Source organism: Protopterus annectens, chromosome 2.part2 (assembly GCF_019279795.1).
Source record: "Protopterus annectens isolate FY-2018-M chromosome 2.part2, PAN1.0, whole genome shotgun sequence".
Lineage (NCBI taxonomy): Eukaryota > Metazoa > Chordata > Ceratodontiformes > Protopteridae > Protopterus > Protopterus annectens.
This window is the reverse complement of record NC_056730.1, coordinates 537,914,438-537,941,790: the sequence shown is the minus strand read 5'-3', so window position 1 is coordinate 537,941,790 and position 27,353 is coordinate 537,914,438.

The window sequence follows — 27,353 nt, the reverse complement described above, 5'->3', positions numbered from 1 at the left end:
TTCCTAACATAAGAAAGCCTTGTGATTATCCTAAGTGTCCTGTAAAATTTTTCTCTCGAAGTTGGCCTTAGACAATTTTATGAGTGCCTGTAGTTTTTTGCTAATACTGATCAGTGATGCCTTCCCTTTTTGGGATTTTGCTCTATCATTTAGTAGCTTCCTCTTTCTATTGTATAGTTTGTTTATGGCTGGGGTCCACCAGACAGGACGTCTGCCTTTGGAGGATTGGGTCTTGGTTTTATTTGGGATCGCATGATCCATGCATTCCTGAAGGTGTTCATAGAATGCGTTTATAAAGGATTCTGTGGTCTGGGCCGTATTTTCCACAGGCCCGGGGGCTTTGAAGGATTCCACCTCGGTTTTGAGGAGTGTGAAATTTGCTTTAGAGAAGTTTTTCACTGTGGTTTTCTGGGCAGGGGTGGGGTCGGGATGTGAATATCCAGTGAGATTAGTATATGGTCTGATCTTACCAGTGAGGATACACTTCTGGTCTGGAGCATAGAGTCCCCATGTTGGTGATGATCAGGTTCAGTATGTTTTCCTCTCTTGTGGGAGTGGTAACAAGTTGTTCCATAGCATTTGAGTTTATAAATTCTAGGAAACTTTGGGCTAGGGTGTTGGAGCTAGAGTAATGCTCCCAGTCTATGTTTGGGTAGTTGAAGTCCAATGTAATGGGGTTTGGAGAGACCTTCATATTTTCCAGTGTTCTCAGAAAGGCTGAGTGGGGTTCCTGGGTTTGGGAGGGTGGTCTGTAGCAGGCTATAAACTGGAAGGCAGTTTTACCCACTGTTAGTTGCACATGGATAGTCTCTGATGCTTCGTGCTTTGCCACCAACCTGGAGGTGTGGGTATCTTTGATGAATATCGATACTCCCCCTCCTTTTGTGGTTCGGTCCAAGTTTTGGGGCCGAAAAGCATGGTATGAGGTATAACCTGGTAGTGCTGGGGTGCTCTCGGGAGCCCTGAACCTGGTTTCTGTTACTGCACAGATATCGATGTTCTCCATGCTAAGGAGAGATTCGAGTGCATGCATCTTGAGGTTTAGACTTCTGGCATTGAGTAGCATTACTCTTAGTTTCTTATCCCTTATGCCATTTTTCCCACACTTATCTGTGATTGGCCATTTTGGAATTGTATCAGCTTCACAAAACAGGCTTTGTCATGCTCCTCTTTCTATTCATTCCTGTATATATGCTATTATTGCATTTCTAAGTGTAACTGTCATGGCTTAGTGGTTCAGTACCTTGACTATGGTGCATGGTGTCCTGGGTTCAAACCTGGCCACTGCTTTTTATATTTTATGACTGTCTACACAGGCTAGGAGGTGTGTCTGTGTAAAGGCAGTTTTGTTACAACTTGCTCAACGTTGCCCGTTGGTTAGCTTGTTGATGTGGCGCGCAGCTCCATGCAAATGGGTTACGCTGGTTTAAGCGTCATTTGGCTGTCAGCACGCATATTACGCTCAGCTCAGCTATGGGCACACAGTTTCAGTGTGTTAAACCATTGCTCACCTACGGGCACTCATTTTACACCTGTTAAACCACTGCTCACTTACGGGCACTCATTTTTTACCTGTTAAACCACTGCTCACCTATGGGCACTCATTTTATACCTGTTAAAACACTGCTCACCTACAAGCAGATGTACTCAACTTGTTAGACTGTAGCTCAGCTATAGGCACATCTGACATTTCTTTTTTATTATCACACATTTCTTCAAATTACATGGCCCATTTCATTACATTTTACATAAAATATAATTTTATATGTGTACATATATGTCAGGGACTTGTTTCGTGCTTATTTCACTAAAAATAAAAATTGATGTTGTGGGGGCTCGAACCATGACTGCTTGCTCTTCAGCCGACGTCTCTACTGCTACACTATTGCTTTATGGCTTACTTTTCATATTTAGTTCTTATATGCTTTTCCACTGACTGCTAACTGTGGCTAAGCTACGGGCACGCCCGCGCAAACGAGCGCACTCACGGGCAAACATCTTTACAATTTAAAAAAAATATATAAGATGTTCATTTCTACATTTTATGTTCGTAGTCTGTGGGGGCATGTGTTGTGTTGTGTTTATTCACATTTACATGGGCTCTGTCATGGGGGTTTACTTTTGGGACTTTTGCTCTTCTGGGGGCGTGTCCGTTTGCAGGGCTCGGCCTACAGACACGCCCCCTACTGTCTTCCACGGATCGTGTTAGCCTTAGGTGTGATTCAGCATGCACTCATGCATATGCATGTCATGCTGACATCACACCGTTTAACTGCAGCCTCCGTGTAAGCCTTGTAACTCTTACACGGTGGCTTCGTGAATCCTGCCCATGGTCATTTCACTTGTCAGTCTAAACATGTTGTTTATGCTGCAAAATGCCTGCAATGTCCAGCATTTTATATAGGAAAAACCTGTAGAAAGTTCAGAGAAAGAATTTATGAACATCTAAATGATATAAAAAACGGTAGAAGTACAAATGCACCATCTAAAACATGTACTAGAAAATAATGAACATGTATTTGCTATTTTTGTTCTGCAGCAGATAATTTTAGACAGTCAAGGGAGGATGTTACCAGAACACCTAGAATTATGTGAACTAAGATAGCAATTAAAGCTAAATGCATCTGAGTACCCTGGCCTGAATGAATATACTAGTATATATTGTTTACTAAAGCTCAGGCACATTGGGGGAGGGGGTTAAAGTTTTTTTAACTGTTTTATTGTTTTTTAACTTTGATTGGTTGAGCATGTGTTTGAATAATATTTAAACCTGGCTTATGTAGATGTTTTTTGTTCCAAAGAAGTCCCATGTAATTTTATGGGGGATGAACTTGCTTAATGTTTATTGTGGTTGTATCCAATAGAGAACTGTTTCCATTTGAGGTCCTGTCTTTGGCTGCAATTTGTTTCTTTGGAGTCAACTCCGTCACTGTCCCCAGCACATTCATGTCAAACCAAGGTCATTTTCATGAGGAGCCAAGAATGAATTACATGTATAAGTGGCTTTACACATTTATGTATTACTGTGAGATAAACATAAAAGGGCCTAATTTGCTATCAGAACATGCAAATGGTCCTGAATGTATGTGAAATACACCGACATTGCCATATTAGCTAGCAATTACCTGAGTTAGGCAGCAAATGAATTAGGAAAATATGCACTTTTTAAAGTAAGAAGAAATAATACAAATACTGCAATTTAATATGAAACAGTTCAAATGATTTAAAATTACTGAGTTTGCTTCAAGAAATGTTTGTGTCACTGACATGATGGGCATATTACAATGGCTTTAGAGACTTCTGTAAAGTGATTTGTAAACTGAACCTCATTACAGCAGCAACAGTGGAAATGATCACTGAGAAAGGCATTTACTTTGGTGACCTTTTGTGGTTGTGCATACGTAGTAGAAATTTGGTGATTTAACTGTGAAATACTGAAGTGGTAAGGATATTTTGTTGGCTCAATGGTTGGAGATTTCTGAGTGTACTGAAAAAAGAAAAATGACAGTCTTATGAATACAAGACAGTGGTAGGGGCTAGGGGAAGAGTGAGTCTGTTAAACAGTTTGTTTTACTGTTGTGAATGCATTTACAATACTCAGTGGCATATCGCTTACTCAGAGGTGATCTCTGCCTGACTTACAAAGCCATGTCCAACTCAGAATTGATGGACATGCTCCACCTAAAGAAATCCAAGTCACTGCGAGCCACGTGCTCTAGTGAGCTAAACCTCGCCATGACAAAAAATAGAACATGCTGGAGGGATAGATTCCTGTCACAGAGACTCCCCATGCTTTGGAACAAAATTCCTATCTACATTAGGCAGAGTCCCTCACTAACACTCTTCAAGAGAAACCTTGACAAGTGGATGGGTAACAGAAAATACACCCCTGGGATCACTTTATTGGCTCTGCTTGACAGAGGCTCAGTTAATTAATCAATGGGGTAGCGAAAGCCGACACACTCTGGCTAGGCTTATAAATGCCCTCGGGAAGATAACCTAGTACCTACCTATGAACTTATGAACCTATTACTGTAGCACAACTTTACTTGGTTCGACTGAGATTTTTCATGTGCATATAACTATGCAGTTTGTATCACCTACCTTTTTATGAGGATGACAGGCATGCTGTCATTGTTGTGTTGATTAAACTGATGATTATATCAAAAGGTTTTTTTTGTATAACTGTGGCATCTTTTCCGTGTGCAGGAATTATGCAAAACAAGTGATCAAGGCAGAGAAAGGATAACTTCAGCCATGAAGAAAACCACATCCTCATGGCAGCCCTTAGGACATATGGGAAATGCCTGATTGGTAAAGGGGTGTCCAAACAAGCTGAGAGAACAAAAAGCTGGAATCAAGTTATCCTAGACATTAATGCAGCTGGTGGAAGAAACTGCAAATGAACACAGTTTATGAAGTGGGCAAGTGATATGGCAGGACATGCTAGAAGCAAGGCGAGTCATAATTCAATTGCTTGTATCAGTACGGGGGGGGGGGGTCCAACAGTTATCACATTGGCACCAGGTGAGGAATACCTCCACTTCATTCATGGGGATGAGTATGATACAGAAAATGATGGCACTGGAATAATTAGAGGTTGTGTGGACACTGGTCATTACAGCAGCAGCAGGAGGAGCAACACTTGTCTGCTCAGGAAGGCTCGTTTAAAAACAGTAACGTATATTTATATAAAGAACTGAATGCCAACATGAAATGGTTACGTTAAACAGATGACAATTACTATTAATAGGTGAACCTTCTAAATCTATACAGAATGACAATGAAGGCACTGTGCATAGTACGTGTACCCAACACTTCCTTAATAAGTATGCAGCAATGTATGCTATTTCTTTATTGGCAATGTTTTCAAATCATTTTACAGGGTCAGCAGCAGAAACAAACAGTTCCACTATATCAATAAATTTGGAGGATATCAGCAGAATGGCTGTTCAAGATGATGATGGTGATAATGATATTTATGAAGCTGTCTCAGTACACAGTTCCCAACTTTAATGACAGGATCACATATCCCACAACGTGTTATTAACTCTGCAGGAAGTGACAACGCACTACAAAGTCAAGTGCATAATGACAGTACACTCACGCTTATACAAGGAAAATCCACACACCCCTATATCATATCTCAAAACCTAGACAAACTCCTTTAGAATGATGGCAGACATTTAGAAGTAGCAGTGTCCACAGTGGCACCTTTATAAAGGGGTGCCAGGCACAAGAATTTATTACAGCTAACCCACTAAACATGTAAAGCATTAGCTGCCTTGCAGCAAATGTGTCATGACATTGTTAGGTCTTGAGCACTGCAACAGAGTCAGCAGGAATTGGTCAGATCCTCCAGGGTATGCATGAGGATCTCCAGCACTACTTGGAAATTGCACAGAGTAGGCATAGTACTGATTGCACTGATACATCATATGGTGGCACATCAAACATCTGTGACTGTCTCCATTTCTGCACAAGTTAGCAGTTACCAAACTCAACCAGGAGTCAGTCTTGGAAAGGGAAGAAGACAGGGTACTGTCCGGACATGTGGGGACAGATCATATGAGACTTCATGTGCTTCTCAAGAAAGTACAAGCACAACCAATTTCATGCAAGCCACATCAGCATTCATGTACACCTAGCACAACCTCTCATTTGTGGTCCTGATTGTGGTTCCATAGCTCTGTCAGATCAATGTCTACAGGATCATCTGCATCAAGTAAGTTACAACATTAGACCAACTCACTATTCAGATCTCATGACAGCCCTTCTTTAAAATCACTCACACCATCACCTAGCCTATCTTTAGGAGATCTGTATGATTACAGTCACATGTTATCAGATACAGACTTATTTCCACAGTTTCATGAGGTGTTAAGCAGTACCATTACAAGAATGAAGTGCATACATTCAATAAGAGTACTAAGTCCTTTGCCCTTTAAAAAAATAACTTATTCCCTTTCAAGTAAAACATTGACTTGTGTTTGTGAAGGTCAGATTGTAAATGACAGAAATGTCAGACTTGATTCACAGTAGGTCAAGTCTGGCATTTCTGTTACTTACAATCTGACCTTCACAAACACAAGTCAATGTCCCTACACTCTGGAACAGAATCTCAGTCCATGTTAGGCAGAGCCCCTCACTAACTCTCTTCAAGAGAAATCTTGACGAGTGGATGGGAGATCGTAGGTTTACCCCGGGGGTCATCTCTGTGTCACTAATAGACAGAGGCACAGTAAACTAAACCCTAAATGGGCGTAGTATTCTCATCCCAAGGGGTGGCGAAAGCCACACACACTCTGGCTAGGCTTATAAATGCCCTAGGGCAGATAGCCTAGTATGAACCTATGAACCTATGAGTAGAGGGGCACAATGACCTCTTTTGATCTGGATGCGAACCCTTTTGTGATTAGGTGGACCACATACAAGGATTTTCTAACCACTTTGGCAATGTGATCATCAAAGGAGAGATTACTATCTACTTGGATCCCCAGATCCCTTATTATCTCTTCCGTATTTAGGGGACTGCCACCTATGTGGTAGTTTGTGGGTACTTTGTTTTTTCCAAAGGGGATGACTATGCACTTTTTGGCATTAGCTTGAGGTCTTGATTTTGACACCAGGTGTCCGTCTCAGTGAGACCCTTTTTGGAGGATGTCTGTGTCAGCTGGAGAGTCAATTATAGCCCATAGTTTGCAGTCGTCTGAGAACTTGGTCAGCCATAGTCCTCCTGTGCTTGCCTGAACCTCTGAGAAGTATATGCCGAACAGGAGGGGTCCTAGGACTGAGCCCTGGGGAATGCCACTTGTAACCGGTTTAAAGTGGGACCTAGCTCCTGCAACTCTCATCATGTGGGTTCTGTCTGTGAGCCAGTTGGCAACCCATCTTGTGACGTAGGGGTTTATGTTCAGGCTGGTGAGCTTGTCTATAATACCAGAATGGGGAATGGTGTTGAAGGCCTTTGCGAGGTCTAGGTAGGCTGTGTGTACCACCTTTCTCTATTCAATAGCCTTGGTAACTGTCTCAAAGAAGTCCATCAGGTTTAGGAGGCATGATCTGCCCTTAACAAAGCCGAACTGGATAGGGTCCAGTGTTTGGAGGTTCCCAAAGTCTCTGTTAATGAGTTCCATGATGATGCGCTCCATAGCATTGCAGACCAAGCTAGTCAGGCTTATAGGGCAATAGTTCCTGGGGTCTACTGTGGCTCCACCTTTGTGGAGCGGAATAACCATTGCTGTGCACCATTCTATGGGTACGTAGCCTGTGGTGAGGCTGAGTTTGAATGGTCTGTTTAGGTGAGGGGTTAGTTAATCTTTGAGCTTGTGTAGGACACAACCTGGGACACCATCTGGCCCCATTGATGCTGTGTTTTTGGCTTCAAAGAGGGCTGTTTTAACCTGAGTGTCTGTGATTTCAGGGGCTCTTCATTCTTCTGATATGGTTATGGGCCCTTTTGGGAGTGAGAGGGGGGTGAAGTTTGCACTGAACCTGTCTGTCAGGATGTTGGCAATATTGGTCGGTTCAGTGTATTTTGTGTCATTCTGCACTAACTCTGAGTAGATCTGAGCATTGCCACTTTGATTCTTGACATAGCTAAAGAATGCCTTGTGGTTATCTTTAGAGTCTTTGGCAATTTTTCTTTTGAAGCTCGCCTTGGATGATTTTATGAGGGATCGTAGTTTCTTGCTGATACTGATCAGGGATTTCTTCCCTTCTTGGTATTTTACTCTTTTCTGTACTAGTTTCTTCCTTCTATTGTATAGACTGTTTATGGCAGGGGTCCACCAGACTGGTTTCCTTTTCTTGGAGGAGTGAGTCTTGGTTTTGCTTGGGATAGCATGATCCATGCATTCTTGTAGGTGCCCATAGAATGCATTAGTAAAGGATTTTATAGCTTGGACAGCATTATCCTGGGGATTTGCATGGGGACTTTGAAACTTTCCACCTCGGTCTTAAGTAACGTGAAGTTTGCTTTTGAAAAGTTTTTCTCGGTGGTTTCCTTGTCCATGGGTGGGGGCAGGATGTGGATATCCAAAGTGATTTGTTTATGGCCAGATTTAACCAGCGAGGGGTTGACCTGCCATGTGGAACACCGGTCACCCATGTTGGTGATAACCAGGTCCAATATGTTGTCACCTCTGGTGGGAGTGTTGACCAGTTGATCCAGGGCATTTGAGTTTATAAATTCTAGGAAATGTTGGGCAAGGGAGTTAGTACTTGAGTAGTTCTCCCAGTTAATGTTTGGGAAATTGAAATCACTCAATATTAGGGTGTTTGGTAGGACCTTTATGTTTCCCAGTGTTTCCAGAAATGTGGAATGGGGGTCCTGGGACATGGTGGGTGATCTGTAGCAAGCTACAATTTGAATTGCAGTTTTGACCATTGTTAGTTGCGCGTGGATGATCTCTGAAGCATCGTGCTGTGCCACTAACCTGGAGGTGTGGATATCCTTGATGAATATGAATACACTCCCGCCTTTTGTATTTCAGTCTGGGTTCTGTGGCCGAAATGTATGGTATGAGTTGTAGCCTGGCAGTGCTGGGGTACTCTCTGGAGCCTTAAACCAGGTTTCTGTTACTGCACATATATCGATTTTCTCCATACTGAGCAATGCCTCGAGTGCATGCATTTTGAGGTTTAGACTTCTGGCACTGAGTAGCATTACCCTCAGTTTTTTGTTACTTGTGCTATTTATGGTGGTGGGTTTGTCTTTTGAGCCTTGCCTAAAAAAGGCAATATGGGGGTGGCAAGAGCCTTGGCCAGTATTTGAAAGCCTAAAGGTGACATGTGCAAGCCATCTCTAGAGAAGCAGCGTGGCTTGTCGAGCATGTCATCTAAGGCGGACAGACAATGGATCCCCTTTGAATGACACCAGAAACGTAACCAATTGTTGAAATTGATAATTTTTTTTCTTTATACCGTGGTATCATTCTTGGTGAAGGAAGGGGTGCTACTCAGGGTCAGGATCATACCGGCCTGGGCTAAGTGATCAGAGAGCTCTTCCATGTCTCTTTTCATGTAGTCCAGGGAGGTACGGCTCAGGTCATTCACAGCAACATGGACAATGACAGAGTCATATTTGTACTTGTTCTGGCGTGACCTGAGTGCTTGTGTTATGTGGTGGATCCTGGCACCCGACAGGCAGCTAACAATAACTTTCTCATTATTCAGCCTAGTGAGTGGGACGTCAGTGTGCCTGACTATAGAGTCACCTATTACTAGTATGTTGGGTATGTTATTTTGCCTTAAGGGCTGTGATTGCATGGCACACTGGTTTTGTGAAGTATGTGTTTCATGGTTTGTATTGTGGGGGGTGGAGGTTGCTTGGATGTTCGCTTCGGAGGTCTCTGTTGCTTTTGCAAATTTTTATTTAGAGCCTCCGAGTATGTTTTCATGTATTTATTTGTGTTTTTTGCTGATGCTGGTTTAATGGGTCTATGTGAGACTGGTGGTGTGATGCAAGTATTTCCCTTCTCCTCTTGACTGTCTAATGCAGTCTTGGGTTGAGAGAGCTTAGCCTCCAGTTTGGCTGTAGAATTGCATCTCTCACATGAATTAGTGTTTGGTGGTAGGAGGAGATGTTTGTCTGTGTACATGAGGCAGTTGCAACATTGCCTCAAAATGCCCGGATTCACCAGTTGGACTGGAGAGTACACCTGAAACTGCCCTTTGGACATGGATAGGTACAGTGATCTGTTTTACTGAATGGCTGGTAAGGTCAAATAGAGAGCACTGTCTTTCTGTACAGTATAGGGGGGTCTAGTGCTAGGGTTTATAAGTGCTTGCTATGAGTTTTGAACAAGTGCTGGAGTGAGAAATGAATGGTTTGAGTGCTTAAGTTGAAAGTTTGTCTAGTTCCAAGGGAAAAATTGAAGAGGAGACTTTGTGGAGCCGGGAATAGTTATACCCTAGCAAACCGGTTTTTATAGCAGGGAAATGAAAGAGATTGAAATTAGTCCAAAATGGTCAATAAACTACTAATTTCTGGGCTGAAACAACTCCTCCAGGGACAGATAGGCTGCTCAAAGCTCCCCTCTCTAACATGTGAGCAGAGAAACTTCCTTCTATCCAAGTAAGGTTTGGGCAAACACAGAGATTTGTAACACAGCCCTGAATTCAGCACTAACCTGAAAACTGGGCTATACTAGCTTAGAAAGGCAGGAAACAAGTATATATTTTTTGCTTTTTTTTTTTTTTCAGAAAATAAAGCAGATACAATAAAAAAAACACTTTAAATGCACAGAAATGATACTTATTGTTATATGTCTCAGGTAAGAGTTGTAGTCAATGCCCTAGTAATAAAGTAGGAAGAAACACAAATACAGTAAAAGCAGATGAATAAAGTGCAATTTTATATATATATATATATATATATATATATATATATATATATATATATATATATATATATATATAAAACAATAGAAAACAAACAAACTGATTTAAACAAGTTACCCAATTAACTAGAAAAAAGCTCAAAACTGAGCCCTGTTCCAGCAGTCTTCAATCAGACAAGTTCTAACTTAACTGCACACTCCGGAGAACTAGGGTGCAGGGGAACCTTCTCCAAAAACAGATGGCCTGGATCAGTGCTCAAGTTATACAAACAAAGCTAGATTCAGCAGGCCTGAATCTGGTCTATGCCAGCAAGGTGCACCAGTTTAAGAAAGAAACAGTTCAAATAAGCAGGCACAATAAGCCTGTGACCAGAAATTCCCAGCTCAGATGGGCAGAATCCAGCCTCTCCTCCCACAAGAGTGCAGACCACAAACCTTCTTAATGTAGAATAACTGGCCTGAAGCCCAAGTGCTTAAACCAGAACTAATACACTTTTAGAATAGCAGACACTGAGCCTTCAATCAGCAATTTCTAGCTCAGAAGGATGTAAGCTACCTGTCCTGCCATAACAGTGCAGACCACAAACCTTCTTAATGTAAAACAACTGGTACGAAGCCCAAGTGCTTTAACCAAAAGACTTAGAATAACAGTTAAAATTTAATCAGGCTACTACCAAGCAGTAATAAATGCAGCAGAATAAATAAAACTGAATACTTTTAAGAAGAGGAAAAAGCAAAATAAAGTAAGAGGAAACACAAATACAGTAAAAGCAGATGAATAAAACACAATTGTTTTGTTACTAAAGTGCAAGGAGAGAGGAAGGTAGAACCTAAGTGGGTTGGCCATCTCAAATCTTCTCTCTGTATTAAGTAGAGTGACCACTAGACATTTCTCAGAAGTCAAGGCCAGTGTTAAGGGCTTCTGACTTACCAAGTTTGCAGCTGATTGCAAGCTAGGAGCAGTCATGGAAACCCCAAAAGATAGTAGCATCTTACAGGAAGGTTTAAGACAGACAAATAACTAGTGGTAAAGCCACAGCTTACACCTCAATGCCAAGAAATGTATAATAGTACCTTTTGGAAAGTTAGTCATCTAGGGAAACTACCTCATTGATTAAAAACCCCTAAAAGTAGACACAGTAGTCAGGGATTTGGGAACTTATGCAGATAGTAACCTGGCTTTTGACCAACCTGTATCTAAGAAAGTAAGAAAATCATTTTATGTCACTCAACTTATAAATAAGGGTATGGCATCTAGGTCCAGGGAAGTCATTGTGGCATTGTTACTTAACCCTAATCAGACCCATCACTGAGTATAATGCCCCTTTGGTATGTATCCACAGAAGTTCCTTGCAAAATGAATATATGTTATAAACACAATGTCCTATGCAGATTGCCTCCAAGCACTATCTGTATACTCTGTTTTCTACAAAATGCTGAGAAGCACTTTTACACCTGTCATATATGGCATCCTTGGATCCTGCTCTGATGGACCTTTTGCATATCCACAAAATAAACAGTGCCAGACCCACTAGATCTAAGGATTTCAGCTTTGTTCATGTTGGAGGGACAGGTATATATCTCAGAGAATCCCCATTCTCTGGAATAGGCTTCCCATCTATGTGAAGGATAGCCCCTCCCTAACCTTATCCATGGGCAACTTGGACCAGTGGATGGGAAATTGGAGATTCACCCATGGTCAGACTTCTATGTCTCAAATGGACAGAGGCAGCTGTTAAAGCATGCCCTAATTGACATACACCCATAGGTTCATAGGTTAGTACTAAGCTAACTGCCCTTGTGAGCCATTTTAAGCCTAGCCAATCATCCCTTGTGAGACTCAAACCCTGCACCTTGTGTTTATAAGGCAAACACCTTAACCATTCAGCCACCCTCCCAACCCCTTAAATTAACCTCTAAGGTGCAATAACTTGTGGGGATACATTTGGGTTGCATGGCTATACTTATAATGACCTCAGTGATCGTTAACCTAGATGACCTACATGATCAGGTTGTGCAGAATACAACTTGCAGTAAATGTCCTGCTTGTGCAACTAGGTCATCCTAACGGGTGCACCCAGACTCATGCAAGCACCTAAAATGACACTTCAAGAGGCCAAATGCTCTCTCAATGGCAGTACAAATCTAGGACAAGAATGGGTTGTAGGTCTCTTCTGCAGCTCCACTTGTATTTCTCACTGGTATCATCAGCCATGGCTCCAGTGGATGTCTAGCATCACCTGAAAGAAAAGAGAGCGAGAAAGAGATGGGGGGGTGGGGGAGGAACAAAACAAAGAAAAATTAGCTTTCTATTCAGCAATACATTTGTACCATGAATAACTTCTTGAATAAAATAGAAAACAATGATTTTTCCACTTGCCAACAAGCTAACCACTGAGCATCCTTCCATGCAGGAAGATGAGGTAGAGTGAGCTTGTGATCCAGATATGGGAATTACGTGCACTGCCAGGATGATGGGTAAAGCTGTTGATGATACACTTGTATCTATATCTTTTTTTTTTTAATTTTCACCATCAAATTTAAATGGAAGCTGATATTAGTGTTAAAGATTCATTAACGCCTACACTAAATGTACACAATCTGTATTCAAGAACATCTCTACCACATTTTTTGTACTTTTTAGTCACTCAAGAAAGATTACACTAACTGTACATTTAGTCTACACTTTCTGTTAACCTTGATAAATCCCCCTCAGTATTTAAGTCTGCAAGGAAATCAGTAAGAAAACTAAAATTAGAAGGAAGAAGCTGTAAGCAATGCTTGTGTTGTCTGTTCACTCAGAATGGTGTACACTTCGTGTAGGCATTAAAGAATCCCTGTTATTGTCTATGCAGTATATTTGCATGCTTTTACTCTTGTGCTAACCTTAATTCTACTCCTTCCCCTAACACCAGCCCTATGCATTACCTTACTAAAAACGCTTTCCGTAACTGTGCCACTACACAGACGTCTGCCTCAAGTTGTTGTTTTTTTTTTTTTTTGTTTTACTGTTCACCAAAGGAGGAGGCTGTTTTCCTTTTGCAATTAGATTAGTTTTGGCTAATTTCAACTTTGATTAAAGGTGCTGTCGACATGCAGGAATTAATGTAATGTACATCAATGTTTTCGTTTAGCCATATATTTTAATATTTTAATATTACATTTTATATATATAGGTTCATAGGTTCATAGATTAGTTCTAGGCTAACTGCCCTTGCGAGCCATTTTAAGCCTAGCCAGTTATCCCTTGTGAGACTCAAACCCTGCACCTTGTGTTTGTAAGGCAAACATCTTAACCATTAGGCCACCCTCCCAACCCATATATAAATATACAATATATATCAGGCAGATTTGCCCCCTCCCCAATGTTGTGCAACCCTGGAGTTGATATATTTAGTTGGGGGGGGTGTGGGGGGGCACAGCCCCCCACATTGGGGGGTGTGGGGGCAAAGCCCCCCACATAACATGCTTGTCGACCAAATTAATTGTTGACCAAATGAAAGGTGATCAAATGGCTTGTCGACCATGTGAAGTAGACCCATATATATATATATATATATATATATATATATATATATATATATATATATAGATATATGGGACTACTTTAAAACACAGACATGCAAAACACCGACGAGAACACCAAGACCAGAAGATTGACAACTGAGATGACCGACAGTTTAAAAGCATGAAACTTCACATGCCCGACAAACCACAATCCCGACAATCAACAAAACAAAACAAATACCTTTTCCAAAAAACACACACACAACACAAGCACAACAAAAACCTTACAAACCTACACTAAACCTTACATACACAACTATCTATGCACTAACCTTAACCCAAACCCTAACCCTAAGGTCCGTCACTATCGCACACTCACCTAACCCGCGCCCTAACTCATTTAATCCATCCCTAAACTGAAAGTCTGTCACTATCATACACTTACCTTACCCGCACCCTAACCCTAACTCACTTAACCCGCCCCTAACCCTAAAGTCTGTCACTATCACACACTTACCTTAACATGTCGGTGTTCTCACCGCTGGGCTTTTAAACTGTCGGTCATCTCAGTTGTCGATCTTCTGGTCTCAATGTTTTGCATGTCGGTGTTTTAAAATAAACCCATATATATATATATATATATATGGATCTACTTTTCTTCATCGAAAATACACTTGTTCGAAAAAGAAAAGTAGATCCCCACTTCAACGAAAGTGCACTTCAACGAAACTGCACTTTCGCTGAAGTATACTCACTGCATCCCTATCAGAAACAACAAACACACATAAAAACATCTTTTGCAGGGGGACAATCCCCCCTGCACCACCCCACTTTAATATTCTCACTCCAAGATTGCACTACAGTGGGGAAAAGGGAATATTCCCTTATCCCCACTGTATCACGATCTCATCACTAAACATTGATGTACAACTAAGATGACATACAAATTGCATGTTTTCATAACTACTTTATTTTTTTTTCTTATTTTGATCTTCCCACAAAAGTGCATTTTTGACAAAATGCACTTTCGCAGAAGTGCACTCGCGAATTTACTTTTTGTTGCAACATAAATTTGTTGTAGTGACTGAATGCCATAAATATATATATATATATATATATATATATAGATATATATATATATATATATATATATATACAGTAAATAAGAGCACTAGTGAAATCCTCCAAAGCAAATTTCGAGTCCAAATTGGCCACATCTACTAGAGACAATCATAAGGCCTTCTTCACATATGTCCATAATCTCAAAGGTAGCACCTAGATCTGTTCAGAACTGGTGGTCAAGGACACCGCATATACAAATGCCATAGATATAGCAAACTTGCTGTCTGACAGATTCTGCAAAAATTTCACCCCTCTGTCCCTCATTAACAAGGACATTGGCAGCCTTCAGACAGTCAATCCCACACAGTTTGGCTTCATCAAGGGGAGGTCATGTCTGTTAAATCTGGGTGACTATTTTGAGGCAGTCATCAAAGCCATGGATGAGGGGAAGACAGTGCAAACTGCCTACCTTGACTTGGCCAAAGCCTTTGACACTATTCCCCACTCGGGCGTAATTGATAAACTCTCTCAGCTAGGCATCAATCTGTATGTTACCAGATGAGCATCTCACTGGCTCACTGATAGCACCCACCTAGTCAAAATAAGGAAAGCCACCTCAAACAGTAGACCCGTATCGAGTGGCGTATCCCAGGGTTCAGTCTTGGGGCCTCTGTTATTTGGGATATACTTTTCTGAGGTGCAAGCCAAAACCAATGGGCTATGGCTGACCAGGTTTGCAGATGACTGCAAGCTGAGTGCTGTCATAGATTCCCATAGTGGCGTAGACATCCTCCAAGAGGGTCTCACCCAAACAAGTGACTTGTGCCAGAAACATGGCCTCAAGCTGAATACAAAAAAATGCATCATCATCCCCTTTGGGGAGAATGACGTCCTCATAAATTATCACATTAAAAGCAATGTCCTAAGCACGCAGTCAATTGTGAGGGATTTGGGCACCCAGATTGATAGCAACCTGACTTTTGACCACCATGTTGCTTCCATTGTATGGAAAGCTTTCTACATGGCCCACCTCATAAGTAAGGGTATCTCATCCAGGGACAAGGAGGTCATAACATCCCTGTATTCTTCCCTTATAAGGCCCATTACTGAGTGCAACACACATTTGGCATGTACTTCACAAAGCGCATGCAGCAGCTGGAAAGACTACAGAGGTTCCTCACTATTAGAATCCAGGGCTTCAAAAATATACCATACACATATAGGCTAAAAGCCCTATTCCTCTACTCTGTTTCATACAGACTCCTCAGAGGTGATCTCTGTCTGGCATATAAGGCGATCTCGGATCCCGCCTTGATAGGACTGCTGCATATCCGCAAGTCAAGCTCCACTCAAATAACCCGCACAAAAGACTTCAACCTGGTCTGTGACATCAATAGGACTTGTTGCAGGGACAGATTTGTGTCCCAGAGACTCCCCCATCTGTGGAATATACTCCCTCTCCACATCAAGAAGAGTACCTCCTTACCCCTTTTTAAATGCAATCTTGATAACTGGATAGGAAATAGAAAATACATCTCTGGGATTCCACCCTTGTCCCTGGTGGACAGGAGCATTGGGTGCTGATTTGAGTATACATGGGCTAAACACTTGACTAGACTTATAATGGCCTCAGGGTCAATAGCCTAGCAACTTCCTATGATCCTATGATCCTATGATCCTATATAGATAGACAAATAACACACACACACACACACACACACACACACACACACACACACACACACACACACACACACACACATATATATATATATATATATATATATATATAGTTATACACACACACACACACACACACACACACACACACACACACACACACACACACACACACACACACACACACACACACATATATATATATATATATATATATATATATATATATATATATATACTTAAGGCTGAAATGGGTCCATTTACTTAATGTCTTCATTTTCAATAAAGATGTATCAGTTTCTAAATAAGTTAAATGTGCTTCATTATTTTGAAGCCTCCAGTTTTTGGTTCTTTTATCCCCAATTTTAAGAATTCTCAGCCAGTAACTTCATTAATCACAAAGTTTGATTTTCCCTATGGTTTAATTTATAGATTGATAGATGATAGACAGACAGATAAACACACGCACACACATACGTATATTATATATGTATATAAATATATATATATATATATATATATATATATATATATATATATATATATATATATATATATATATATATATATATATATATATATTTTATATACACAAACATATATATATATATATATATATATATATATATATATATATGTATAGATGTATACGGTTTCTGCCTTTTTTAATTTCTCCAAATCCTTTGGGTTTCTAATACCATGATGGGAATGGACCTCATCCCCCCCCCATTTCTAAGTCAAAGTACAGTTAAAGATCAGCATATTAGTATGGTTTCAATCTTTGATGTCAGCCACAAGTGCTCTTCGCAGCACCCATAATGTGCCCAGTAATCACTCCTTCTACAGTTTGTATGGAGTTACATGTATTGGTAACATATTTAAATATGATTGTAGATTCCTTTTTATAAGACCCATTGCTCCTACAACTATTGGAACTATCTGGGTGTCTTTCTTCTACATTGCTCTTGTTTCTGCCTGCAAATCCTGATAATTTATGACTTTGTGAATCTCTGTACGCAAGACACAGTAGTCACTGGGTGTGACAATTTCAGTGATCAATGCTACTTTTATCTTCTCTTCATGGACCACTGTATCCAGTTTTCTAGCATTTATCTTTTGAACTGTTGGTAATGGATGATCCCATGTGATGTAGACTTCATCATTTTCTATGATGCTTTGTGGTTCATGTTTCCAATGTTTTTCAGCCACTTCAATACCATAATGTTTGCACAATCTGCAGTGCAAGAGTCTCGCCACATTATTATGCCTTTCAGTATACATTCCTTCTGCCATTAGTATGTCGCAACCAGCAATGAGGTGTGCAACTGTTTCCAGTTCTGTTTTACAAAACCTACATTAGTCTGTTTCTCCCACATGTTCAATAGACTTTATAAACCAGCGTGTATGTATCCCACTGTCTTGGGCCGCCAATATTAACATTTTATCTCTTGGTTTAAATGCACCGTTTCTTAACCATTCCTGCATTCATTCTTGATTCTTGATCAGATCTTCCAGAAGTTTTCTACACTTGCAACTATATTTATGCTTTTTGCACATTTCTTGCCTTCTCATCTGGTCCTTCACTTTATATTCTTTCTTTTGTTTTTTGGCACATTCAGTTGCTACCTACTTTTATCTACTTGTGGTTTCATTTCCATTCATGCTTGATGCCAATATGCTTCTTCTAGCCTAAGCAGGGAGTCATCTTAGATTTATTCTCCTCATGTTTCAAAACTTTCACTACATTTGGGTCTTGTGAGGTCAGCAGATATGTGTGGAGTCCCACAACTGCAGATCTTTACATGTAATCAATTTCAAGGAGACCCATCCCTCGTTCAGATCAGGGAATATATAATCTTGGTATGCACTGATTTTTATAAAGCATTCAGTGAGCATGAAGCATCTTTCTTGTTTTCCTATCTAATCTATCCAGCACTTTCTGGGGACAGTCAATCACTCCAAAACTCTAAGTTAAGACAGCAAAAGCAAATTGGTTTATAGCTTGGATTTTGTTCCTAGGTGTCAATGCTGTTTTCAGGATTAATTTATGTCTTCTAAAGTACTCCTTATTAAGTTTTATTAGCATTTGTTCGTGCTGTTCATGCTTTATTGTTGCTCTTTCATCATTTCCCAAATATGTATACACTCCCTCTTGCTCAAGTTCTTTTATAAAGATGATAATCCCAGCGAAACAACAAAATTGCAAACACACCAAAGGTGAATGAACGCCAGGAATACAGGATACTGTGCTGGAAACACTTAATTTATTGACATAAAATAGGTTGGCGCTACAGAGTAAATCTGTCTTCTCCAGAACAAGCTAGCATGGAATCATTACGCTTATATATCATAATTGAAGTAAAAAGCCCGCCCTCATGGTATTGCCTAAAAAGGCACTAGATTTTGCCAGAGCCTGAAGCCCATCCAAGTATGCAGCAGCCTCGCTCTGTCAGTCTTTTGATGATCGCTCCAGATTTCTGAGCCTTTCCCATATAGCAGCCAGTTCTATCGTAATGAGTTAAACTCATTACGATAGAACTGGCTGCTATATGGGAAAGGCTCAGAAATCTGGAGCGATCATCAAAAGACTGACAGAGCGAGGCTGCTGCATACTTTGGATGGGCTTCAGGCTCCTGGCAAAGGCTCTTGCCACCCCCTAGTGCCTTTTTAGGCAATACCATGAGGGCGGGCTTTTTACTTCAATTATGATATATAAGCGTCATGATTCCATGCTATGATGTTCTGAAGAAGACAGATTTACTTCTGTAGAAAGCGCTCAACCTATTTTATGTCAATAAATTAAGTGTTTCCAGCACAGTATCCTGTATTCCTGGCGTTCATTCACCTTTGGTGTGTTTGCAATCAAGTTCTTTTATATCACATTCTTGTATTGGAGTTTTTCTGCTTTAAAGGTTGCTTTTTCACATTTATAAAGACCAGATGACATTCTTATATCATCTGAAAAAGTTTTGACAACTTGCAGTTGTGCTTTCAATTCCTCATCTGATGAAGTCTTTACACTTTGTTGTTTTCTAGGAGCCAAGTTATAGCCATGACATAAGCTGTTAAGTAGACAGCTTAATGCATTAAGGGTAAGGCAGAATAGAAGCAGTGACAGAGAGTCACCCTGGAATATTCCCCTTTGGATTTTTATCCCTGGAATAATACGTTGTCCTTTATTATGGCTTAGTTGCAAAGTGGTCTGCCACTGTTTCATGGTCACTGTAATGTAGTCAATCAGTGTAGGGTGTATCTTATACATTTTTAAGCACTCTTTTATCCATGAATGTGGGATACTATCAAATGATTTTTTGCAGTCAATCCATGCCATACTTAAAATCTTCCCCTTTTTACAGTTCTCCACTATGACTTTATTTAATAACAAATGATCCTTTGTTCCATATGACTTTCTTTTATTGCCCTTCTGTTCTATTGCCATAATTGAGTTTTCTTCTAAATGACTATAAACTCTGTCGGCATCAATTCCAGTGTATAGTTTATACGTTGTTGGAAGACAAGTTATTGGTCTATACTTTTTAGGGTACCTTGCAGGTTCACTCTTAAGTAGGAGCATTGTTTTTCCTGTTGTTAGCCAGGTTGGTGTCTGTTCAGGGTGCGCATATAAATAATTCTTACTCATGGCTAAATGTGTAGAGATGTTAATACTTTTAACCAGAAGTTAGGTACTGCATCTGGGCCTGGGGTTTTCCAGTTAGAGGCTTTTGTTAACTTTGTTTCAATGTCTTTGGTTGTTATTTCATCCCATTTCATATCCTGTACTTTTAAACTTCTTATTCTTTCTTTTACTTCTTCTAGCCATTTAGCATATTTGTTATGTTCCACAGAATCTTCATAGATAGTCTCCAAAATGTATCTATATCTTTGTTTTTGGTGGTCTTTCAATTCCTTTTACCTTATTTCCCAATTCTCTAAAAACTTCTTTGGGTTATGAATAAATTGCTTATTTTGTACCTTTCCTTTATATTGGTCTAGGTATCTTCTAAGTTTTTCTGCCTGTGCTGAAATGTTTAATTTTATTATTTGTGATAGTGCATGATAGATCCTGTTCTGTTCTAATATTGCACATTGCTTTTATCACGTCTATCTTTCTATTTTTGATGATCTGTTCTCTTCTATACTCTTCTAATAGTAACACTTCTTCGTCTTAGCTGCTTTATGGTTTTCTCTTTTCGATACTTCCATGATGGTATTCGATTTCTCCCCTTTCTCTCCTTCACTACCCTGTGTTCTTGTGATAGATCATTATCAGTTATTAATTTAGCTGCACAGTAATATCACTACAATACCCTACCACTACAAATCAGGTTACAACCTAACAAAATCATCTTAATAAAACAGCTTATTTCCAACCTAAGCACCTCCTGGACATGAGACTGCCTAGTACCTGGCTGACATATTATTTATTACTTCTTTCCCCTACCCACTATCCAACCTCTTTAAAACTCCCACAGATGCACTATATATTACCACACATTACTTGTAACTGCCTAGCACCTGGCTGACATATTCTAACTCCTTTCCCCTACCCACTATCCAACCTCCTCTTTAAAACTCCCACAGATGCCCTACATATTATCACATGCCGCGATGGTGCAGCGGTAGCATTGTTGCCTCACAGCAAGAGGTCCTCCCGTTTGATTCTTGGCTGGAGCGCCTTCTGTGTGGAGTCTGCATGTTCTCCCCGCAGTCGAGTGGCATTTGAAAGACATGTGTAGAATGGGCATGCCTTCGTTGAAGGTTGGACATCGAGCTGGCACTTCGGCACAGTAAAAATCTACTGCCAATCATTTGCGGACCGAAGTTCTGCTGTGGTGACCCCTAACCGGGAAAAGCCGAAAGAAGAACAGCAACAACTTACCAACTCAGTGCCGCCTACTCTCCACTGTCCCAACTATACCCTGTAACTCTCCCCTACACTAAATTGAAAAGCTTTCCCTTAAAATGTCAGTGAACCTCATATGAACTTGTCTATATTCTCCTCCATTTTAGTATTCCTTTCTTGTCTTATCTTCAGTACATCTTCAAGATTATCTCTACTAAACATACTGTATGAACAACCATCATATGTTACTACCTGCTATACTTTAAACTGTATGTCTAACCCTCTATTCATATGTAAATATCTTATGCAATCATGTGTTATTATCTGCTATATTTTTATAAGTGAATATGGTAAACCACAATGCTCATGTAAATGTCTTATGTATAGTATGTTAGCAATTGTTCTGGAGCTTTTCTCTCCAGGCCTCCGCTGAAAATGAACAGCTCTGTCCAGTTGGACCTCCCCAGTAAACAAATGTAAAATGAATAAATAAATAATATATTCTGTTTACTTCTGTTATATCGCATGAATCTCTAGGGACAGTCCTAATTACTGCGTTCATTTGTTTTATCAAACTTCTGACTTTTGGGGTTTTATTGACCTTCTGCAGTCCATTTCTTTCATTGATCTTAATATGTCTGTCTGTATTAAGTCAAGCAACTCTTCTCTTAGCTCGGTTTCTCCTAAAACTGATGGCACATTTTTATTTGTTTTCCATTGCATGTGGGCATTCTATTGAAAGTTCTATTGCATCTTCCTATGGCACATTTTCTTCAATTTCATCCTGTGTCATCTGTTGCTGTGTCATATGGTAACTCACTGGCCTATCACTCCTCAACATTAACTGTGTCAGAGTTTCCACAGTTTCCTGTTCCTTCCCTTGGTGTCCAGCTTCAAGTGAATGTTTATACTGGTTTTCTGTGGAAGGCTCCAAAATATCTTCATATGACACCTGACCAATTGCTTCCCATTCCACTGGTTTTCCCTTAATTGGAGTTCCATTGCTCCTGTTGTGGTGCTTTCTGAATTAGATTTTCTACACTGAATCCTCACTTTGGAGGTACTTTGTGACCTCAGTTTCTATTTCTTTAACTTCTCCATTACTGATCTCCTTTTCTACTTTTCCTCTTTGTCTTATTTTTTTGTATTGTAAAGTTTTCCATGTCCGGATTCCCCTGCCTGTATTTCTCTTCAAATATCTTTGGTGCTGCTCTTTTTGTATTGGTTAATTTTGCTTTCTCCTTTGCATAAATATTACACCATATTAAATCCCTTTTTTTTCCCATGTCCAAATTTCCTCTTCAGATGTCTCCTGATCTTCTTGTTTCTCCTTTCTTTGGGGACTCGTTCCATCATGCTGTGATGTAACCTGTGTTAGACCTTCTACACCAAATCCTTCACTTCACAGGCACTCCATAACTTCAACTTCTATTTTTCGACTTCTACTTTACTAATCTTTTCTACATTCCCTCTTTGCGATATTATTTTTTTATTGTGAAATTTTCCATATCTGGATGCCTTTGCCTGTATTTCTCTTCAAATATCTTTGGGGCTGCCTTCTTTATGTTGATTAATTTGGCTTTCTCCTTTGCATAAATATTGTACCATATCAAATCTCTCTTTCTTTCCCATGTCCATATTTCTTTGTTATGCTTTTCAAAAATCTCTAGGTTTTGTTGTTTATATTTTTGCACTTCTTCAGATGCTTCTTTTTTTCCAAACAGTTCAAAGTTTCTTGGTCTACATAAGGTTTTTCACAAATCTGTTGTATTAATGAACACAACTTTTTTTCTAAAGCTTCTGACAGTTTTTCTTGCAGAAGTATTTTTTTCCTCTAATTTATCTCTTAATGTTTTTGTATATCCTGTATCTGGAAATTCTGGGTTTTTTGCATAATAGTAACAACGCATAATTTTTTTTATACTCAGTAGTCCATGCTATCGTCTTTATGGCTCTTCTTTGGCCTATCAGTTTTTGTGATTTTTGTGGACTACTACTTCCTTCTAAAACAGGGAGGCCATCCTGCCCCTGGGCCTGGCCAGGCCCCATTGTAGGAATGTTTCCTTATTTTGAGGATTCTACACTGTTATTTATTTCCAGTCCTGGCACCAGTGCGCCTACCAGGACTGGGCCATTTTTATCCTGGTCTTGTGCACCCAGCTATCATTTTTTTAGTTTTTGACCTACTTCTGTCCATGATGTATGCTATATAAATACAGACTATATATCAATGTCACCTTAGTGAGATTCTGTGAAAGACTGGGTCCACCCCATGAAGGTACTCATAAAGACTTGAGGATGAATTCAGTTTCAGCACTAATACTCTCCTTTGCTTGCTGACTTCTCCCCTGTGTGAACTTTTTGATGGGTCATAATGTCATTTATGTTTCTGCGCAAAACACCTGGTACATTCAGCATATTTATGTTTTTTTTTTTCGTTTTTTTAATTTCTCCAAGTCTTTTGGGTTTCAAATGCCATGATGGGAATGGACCCCATTCCTAAGTCAAAGTATGATGAAGTCTGTGAAATTAGTATTGTTTCAATCTTTGATGTCAGCCAGGAGTGCTCTTCACAGCACCCGCAGTGTGCCCAGTAATGACTCCTTCTGCAATTTGTATGGGGTTACATGTATTGGTAACTTGTCTAAATATGATTGTAGAGTCTTTTTCATAAGACTCGTTGCTCCTACTACTAGTGGAACTGGCTGGGTATCTTTCTTATACATTAATCTCATTTATGCCTGCAGATCCTGATATTTTATGACTTTGTGTCTCTCTCTACGCAAGACACTGTAGTAATTGTGTGTGGTGATTTCAATGATCAATGCTACTTTTGTCTTCTTTTCATGGACCACTATATCCATTTTTCTAACTTCTATCTTTTGAACTGTTGGCAATGGGTGATCCCATGTGATATAAACTTCATTTTCTATGATGCTTTGTGTCTCATGTTTACAGTGTTTTTCAGCCACTTCAGTACCATAATGTTTGCACAAAGCCCAGTGCAACAGTCTTGCCACATTATTATGCTTTTCAGTATACAGTTATTCTACCATTAGTGTGTCACAACCAGCAACGAGGTGTGCGACTGTTTCCAATTTGGTTTTACAAAACCTACATTTGTTTGTTTCTCCCACATGTTCAATGGATATTGTAAACCAGCATGTATGTAGCCTACTATTTTGGGCCACCAATATTAACCTTTCATCTCTTGGTTTGAATTCGCCTCTCCTTAACCATGCCTGTGCTCATTCCAGATGAACATGAGGTTCTTTCAGAAGTTTTCTATACTTACAACTATGTTTATGCATTTTCCATATTTCTTGCTTTCTCATCTAGTCCTTCATCTTATATTCTTTCTTTCAGTTTTTGGCACATTCAGTTGCTGCCTGATTTTTATCTACTTTTCCTTTGATTTCCATTCCTGCTTGACACCGATATGCTTCTGCTAGATTAAGCAGAGAAGTCACCTTAGATTTATTCTCCTCATGTTTCAAAACTTTCATTGCATTTGGGTCTTGTGTAGTGAGCAAATATGTGTGGAGTCCCACGATTGCAAATCTATACATGTAATCAATTTCAAGGAGGCCCATCCCTTCTTCAGAACAGGGAATATATAATCTTGGTGTGCACTGATTTTTATAAATCATTTGATGACCATGAAGCATCCTTCTTGCTTTCCTATCTAATCTATCCAACACATTTTGGGGCCAGTCAGTCACTCCAAAACTATGTTAGGACAGGAAGAGCAAATTGGTTTATAGCTTGGTTTTTTTTTCTAGATGTCAACTCTTGTTTTCAGGATTAATTTAAGTCTTCTAAAGTATTCCTTAGTAAGTTTTATTCATGTTTGTTCATGTTTTATTGTTGATCCTTCATCAATTCCCAAATATTTATACATTCCCTCTTGCTCAAGTTCTTTATATCACATTCTTGTCCCAAACTGATGTTTTCTTGGTGCTGTAGCTTTCCTGATTTAAAGGTTGCTTTTGCACATTTATCAAGACCAAATGACATTCTTATATTATTGGAAAAAGTTTTGACAACTTGCAATTGTGCTTTCAGGTCCTCATCTGATGAGCTGTACAGTTTTAAATGATTGAAAAAAAGAAGATGAAAAGTCTTTACAGTTTGTTGTTTTCTAGGAGCCAAATTATAACCATGGCCTAAGCTGTTAAGTAGACAGCTTAATGGGTTAAAGGCAGGACAGAATAACAGCGGTGATAGAGCATCACCCTGAAATATCCCCCTATGTATTTTTATCTCTGGAATAATAATCTGCCCTTTATTATGGCTTAATTGCAAAGTGGTCTGCCACTGTTTTATGGTCACTGTAATGTTTTCAATCAGTGTGTGGTTTACATTATACATTTTTAAGCACTCTTTTATCCATGAATGTGGGATACTATCAAATACTTTTTTATATTCAGTCCATGCCATACTTAGAATCTTCCCCTTTTTACAGTTCTTCACTATGACTTTAATTAACAACAAATGATCCTTTGTTCCATATGACTTTCTTTTATTGCCCTTTTGTTGTACTGCCATAATTGATTTTTCTTCTAAATGACTATAAACTCTGTCGGCATCAATTCCAGTGCATAGTTTATACGTCGACAGAAGACAAACTATTGGTTTATAGTTTTTAGGGTAGCTTGCAGGTTCACTATTAAGTAGTAATGTTGTTTTTCCTGTTGTTAGCCAGGTTGGTGTCTGTTCAGGGTGTGCATATAAATAGTTCTTACTCATAGCTAAATCTTCGTGCAAAGATATAAATACTTTTAACTAGAACTTAGGTACTGCATCTGGGCCTGGGGTTTTCCAGTTGGAGGCTTTTCTTAACTTTGTTTCAATCTCTCTAGCTGTTACTTCATCCCATTTCATATCCTGTACCTTTAAACGTGTTATTCTTTCTTTTACTTCTTCTATCCATTTAACATCTTTATTATGTGCCACAGGATCTTCATAAAAACTTCTCCAAAATGAATCTATTTCTTCTTTTTTCAGTGGTCTTTCAATACCTTTTATCTTGATTCCCAACTCTCTGTAAAACTTTTTGGGTTATCAATAAATTGCTTATTTTGTACTTTCCCTTTATATTTATCTGTGTATTTCCACCTGTGCTGAGCTTTTTAGCTTGTTATTTGTGATAGTGCATGACAGATTGCTTTTATGACACCATTTTTCTTAGTATTTTTGTTGATCTATTCCCTCTTCTATATTTTTCTAACAGTGACACTTCTTGTCTTAATTGCTTTATAGTTTTCTCTGTTTGATACTTCCATGATGGTATTCGACTTTTCTCCTTTTTTCCCTCACTACCCTGTGTTCTTGCAGTAGGACTTTATCAGTTATTAATTTAGCTGCACAATAATATATCCTGTTTACTTCTGTTATACCGGATGGATCTCTATGGACAGTCCTAATTACTGTGTTCGTTTTATCAAACTTCTGGCTTTTGGGGTTTTATTGACCTTCTGCAGTCTATTTCTTTCATTGATTTTAATATGTCTATCTCTATTAAATCAAGCAACTCGTTTCTTAACTAGTTTTCTTCTAAACTGAGGGCACATTTTTTATTTTCCATTTCCTGCGGGTATTCTATAGAAAGTTTTATAGCATCTTCCTGTGGCACATTTTCTTCAGTTTTATCCTATGCTTTCTGTTACTCAGTCATATGGGAACTTACTGGCCTATCACTCCTCAACATTGACTGTGACAGAGTTTACACAGTTTCCTGTTCCTTCCCTTGCTGTCCAGCTTCAAGTAAATGTTTATACTGGTTTCCTGTGGAAGGTTCCAAAATATCTTCATTTGGCACCTAACCAGTTGGCTATTTGGATATCCATTGCTCTATGCTGTTGCGGTGCTTCCTGAATTAGATTTTTTACACTGAATCCTTCACTTTGCAGGTACTC